This window comes from Apteryx rowi, unplaced genomic scaffold (genome assembly GCF_003343035.1).
Source record: "Apteryx rowi isolate R43461 unplaced genomic scaffold, aptRow1 scaffold_262, whole genome shotgun sequence".
Lineage (NCBI taxonomy): Eukaryota > Metazoa > Chordata > Aves > Apterygiformes > Apterygidae > Apteryx > Apteryx rowi.
The window spans coordinates 646,817-652,187 of record NW_020448997.1 but is presented as its reverse complement, the minus strand read 5'-3'; positions in this window follow the sequence as shown (position 1 = coordinate 652,187).

Sequence of the window (5,371 nt, the reverse complement as noted above, 5' to 3'; positions counted from 1 at the left end):
AGCGAGGCGCGGGGCGAGCGGCGGCGCCAGCGGCGGCGTCCTCCCGCTTGTGCGGCCCTCGCGCGGGTTCCGGGCGGCTTGATTCACTTCCTTGCACTCGCTCACCCTGCAAAACACGCATTTTTGACGTGTTTTGCGTCTAAAGTGTTCTTGTGTCTGAGAAAAAACGCGAAAACACCCTCTCAGAAGGGTGTAGGGGTTGAATAGTCCTGTTTTTAACAATGATTGATACTAAACGGCGTTCCTCAATGAGCTGGAAACTTTATCTGTCACTCCCCTTGAAATGATTTTATATGTGTTGAGCAGCAATATACTAGATATACACAGAGGTCTGGTTAGAAGTGACAAGTTCCTGGCCTACACCTGAGAATGGTTCATCACATTTTAGTAGTTCTTTCGGTTTTTAAAGCTGTGTATGGCTATTAGTAGAAGTCACTAATTCCGCGGACGCCTCGGGGATGCGGGAAGTGCCCCCTTCGCCGCCTGGGGAGGATTTTGGCCCTGCCAGGCTGGGCCAGAGCATCATGTTTACGCTTCCCTCTATTCCTCCACGTGATGCATATTTCAAACACCGGCCTCCTCACTTGGTGCTTCCTCTGCTTCCCATCCGGAGGGAAGCACCTACTTCCTTTACATTTCGTGGCACTATGGGTGTCACAAAAATGGATGCTCTATGCAACGTTTTAAAAATATTTATCTAAATAATTTGTCCTCAGTGATTCCTGATGCTTTGCCAAGTGTAATTCACCTAATCATTTTTTTCATAAGTACACATGCAAAAAAGATTGACTCTGCTGTTAGGTTTTGCTCCAAATTTAATATAAGGTAGTTCTATATAACATAGAACAAAAGGATTTATTCTCAGGCTAAAATAAATGAAAAGGAAACATGAGTGCTGGTAGCTTCAGTCCTAGTCTTATAATTAAATGGTGTTTTATCATGAAAGGGCATCTTTTGCTTCATGCTTGTACTTAGCTGATGCTAACCATTTAGGGGGTCAAATTCTAGAAAGAATCCTTTGGGACCGTGTCTGAAAGAACTGCCACTGAACGAGAATTTAAATAAATAAAAAAGATAAATGTAGCTCCAATGAGATAAAGTTCTGAAGTTCTGTACAGGCCTTTGGTTTTTCACATCCATTCTGTTCTTTGTTAGTTGCTTGTACTCGTTTTTGACACAGTTAGTTATCAACACCTCTTAGGAAAAGGATGGTTGTGAGGAAGGCTTTTACATTCCTTTAGGCAAGGTGCTTGTTGTATGTCGCTAGCCAGCAGCACTATGTGTGTAGCTGACAGTATCAGGCCCAATTCAGATATGGTACAGGGTGGTGCAGGATCATTCAATGGAAATGGATCATTCAATCAAATCAGTGGAATTGTGTCTTACTCACAGAAGAGGATGTTTGACCTGTGTTATAAATCCTAGCAAACGTTCCCAAAGACTGGAACAGGCTGGTCCAGCTCAAACGCACTCTTGGCTGAGCAGGTGGAGCTCTTAAGGAAACCTGACTGGTTAAATTCAGCAGTGGCATTAGCCAGGCCTAGAGCTATACTCTGAGAGTAATATTCCTACCATCTACTTGAGAAGGTCCCTGACGAGCAGCCTGGCCTCCCTGCAGAGTCAATGGAAACTGGCAGTCTCCTACCCTAAGTGCTCCGAACCACCCTCTGGAGGATCCTGCATTTCTTCATTGTCTCTGCAGACAGGCTCAATTCTTAAAATCAACAGCTTGAATAACTCCATGAATAATTGTGATCTGGATATGAGCATACCAATGTATTATTGATTAGGTATGCAAACCTGACGTCACTTGTACAGTAAGAGGACAAGGGGGAGCAACATGGGCGGGCATAAGACAAAATGTGCCCGCTTTCTTAGTCCAACAGAAACGCACACCATATTCATCCTGCTTTAGAAAGTTGCTTCAAGTTATGCCAAGGCTGAAATTGTACTCTGAACAGTTCCAAAGCAGAGTGATTTCTGCTTATGTTACATAGCCTTTTGAAATATAAACTGGTACAAGGTAAACTGCATTACTGCTTTGCCCCCACACATCAACGATTTTTTCCAAAGTAGCCTTCTGTGTCATTTCTATATTTGACAGATTTGCTCAATAAGCCAGAAGGCCAACAGCAAATAACAGCAAAAATAAAAATCACCCAGAAGTTGTAGTATTAAGAAAATTAATTCATCTTTTTAAAACGCTACAGATGTTTCATTTCTTGCCCTGAAGTATTGTTAACATCACTGACAGTATTCAGAGACTCAGCTATTGAACTGTAAAAATAAAAGACAATTATTTTCTTAGAACAGAGCTAATCCAGATGATTTAACTGATGACAATATACCAATCTGAGTTTAGATTTAAACACGTATGAAGATAAATGAAAAGTGTAGTTGGTGGATGCTGAAATAAGTTGTGTCTAATAGCATGATTTATTTTTTTATTAATAAGTGTTATTATTAGTATCAAAAATGATAAAATAACACTTAAAAATATAAAGATAATGATTTTATTTATAAGCATCAGATCCTGATAGCCGGATATCCAGGAAAGTTCGTATAATGCTTTCCAAGACAGACACTCCTTTTCAATTATTTTTTTTTTGTTTTCGGAACTACTTTTAAATAATTTCTAGCCTAGTTGTAATTCATTTGTAGCTACATTTCCACGTGAATTAGTGGGATTGCACCAGAGATGAATATGCTTCATTATGAAGACTGGGAATCCGTATTGTACCTGTTGCATGGTACAGAAAATGTAGAATCTTTCATGAATTTTGTCAGCATTCTGTTTTTTGTTGGATCTAGTTGAACATTTGTCACAAATTCTATTAGTCCTAAGTCATAATGTGTACACTATTACATAAAGGTGGGTGCCTAGAGATCATTTGCTGATGCTCTGGCTGTGCTGATAAATGGAGCAAGTTGTTCCGTACATAGGAACCTTATACATATCTTTCCATATTCTCCTGTATTCTCCTTCCCAGCATCTCAAATGTAAAACTGCAGCTGCTGTGAATAAGACTCCCTTCCCTGCAGCCAGGATCATTATCTTATCTAGTCCCCTCAATTTTTGTCTGGCTCCACATAAGGAAAGCTTCCAATGTGGTTTGTGACATGTTCTGCAAAAATTTACCTGAGCAGGTGCAATTGCACCTGCTGATATGTTAGTCCCTCTATCTGAAAAATCCAGCTAAATCTCATCTATTTCTTCCCCAGACACAAGCACAGGCAGTGCTTACTGCTGACACTTATTTCATTTAAGCACAAAGGACTGGAAGGACCTAATCTGCCTGAGGAGCTCTGTTCTGTACACACAAACACTTTGCAGCGGATGGTGGATCCAAAGTGTTTACCGCACCGCGTGCACACCCACAGGAGCACACCAGGCTGCACAGCACTTCCCACAACTCGCAGCAACTGCTGCTAAAGGCCGGCTAAAGGACTTCATGCCACAGACATGCTTCTTTCTCCACAGGAAAAAAGTAGATGGATTCGAAGGCATTGCATTATGCCCCAGGTTCCTCTGATATGGGAAACTGCTAGTTAGTATGTCTCCCCATTAAAAAAGACTACCTTTAAGAGACACGAGTTTCTAAGCTGTGCATATAACAAGTCTCTAATGCTGTATTTTTATCATATCCCTTTCTCCCTTAAAAGCTGCCACTTGACTGCTTGTAGCATCCTTTGGAAGTATGGCCTTGCAAATCCGTGTTGTTTCACTGGTAATGCAGGAGTTTCTGAACTAACAGGGCTGGTTTGTGTTGCAGTGGAGCTGGTCTGCATCGCACCATTCGGCCATTCGGCCTACAGAGCCGACACATGCGGTGCTGGGGAATTCACCCCAGCAGAAATCATTTATCGTCTGGTGCAGTTCAAATCAGTTCAATCACTTCCAACTTTGTTGCTGAAGCCAGAGATACGTTGCAGAATGAGGTGCAGACACGGCTACAACCCACTAGACCCTGGTGACAGTTTCCATCTTATTGTCCATTATCAGGTGGTTTAGACAGCCTGAAAAAGCCATGGCCACAGTTGTGCCAAACGTATACTTGTTTCAGCTGGGACTGAGACCATTACTTTAGTAAGTAAATGATGAGTTAGCTTTTATACTATTTTGTTTATCCACCAAAACCATCTGTGCAGTTTGAATATAATTTCATTTTCATTTATGATAAAACAAGAATGTGGAAATTACTTAGCCTTCAAATTTTATCTATCTTTTTTGTAGGAAAAGCAAATTTCATATAGCCTCCCTAAAGGGTAATAGATAAATAAGATTAGATTTTTGAATAAAGGTTAGTAGTGTCTCTTTAATTTTTGGATGTATGCAGTAAATAAAATTGACCCCTGTGCAGCTGGCCAGCACAAAGCTGTATACCATTTAAGTGCATACAAATGAATTTCCCTGGTTGTGAACTTATAATACAGTATCATTTCTCCTTGCAGTATAGATCTCTCAACCCACTTTCTTATCAGATGATCACCACTGGCCAAAATGATCTTCCAAAAATATCCCAGAAAATTGCTTAGGTCAGGGCCACAAATGCAAACAAATGACGCAGCTTATTAGCATGTAGCCAGGGCACAGGACAGAGGTAAAATGCACTGCTGCCACGAAGCTGGTGAGATGCTTCCTGACGCAGGGCTACAAGTCAGTGCCGCGCGCTGGGTTGCAGGAGGGGGGGAGCGGAGGAACGGCTCACTGGGCCGGGTCGGGAAGGGGTCCAGGGCCAGGTTCTGCCTGCACTTGTAACGTCACCAGACACTGCAGGGCTAGGCTCCGGTTTCATCTGTACTTTTGAGAATAAAAAAGGAGACCACTGGGCTGCAGTGGTATAAAATCAGAAGGAAATCCACTCATCTTCAGCAAAATTGTATAGACAGTACAATTTATCCTGGGCAGAGAAAGCAGCAATGGTGATTCCTCAGATTTTATACCATCGGGGAAAGCAGGTTGCAACACAAGCCTCTCATACAATTTTAAAGAGGGTTAAACTGTGCCCATAACAAATGCTAAGCTACAATTCAAACCTTTTTAGCTAACTCGAGGCTTCTTTTTAAAGCAGCTTTTCCTAGCCCAGACCAACAATTAGGTAAAGAGCTGGAAGTAGTGAGAAAGAAAGGGATTTATGTGCATGCATCAAAGGGAGAATATATCCCTTTGTGAATGATTTCCATGGGTCTCCTACTTACAGATGAAGAGATATGTGATATAACAATTCACTCTTCTGACACACATTACAGTCATGATGTGCAGTTTTTAATGCATCATGTTACATTAAGCTTAGCCCATGGTCTAACACCATGTAACATAAATTTCTGTGAAGGGAGTAACATAACACAATACTGTCTTTTAAAAGACACA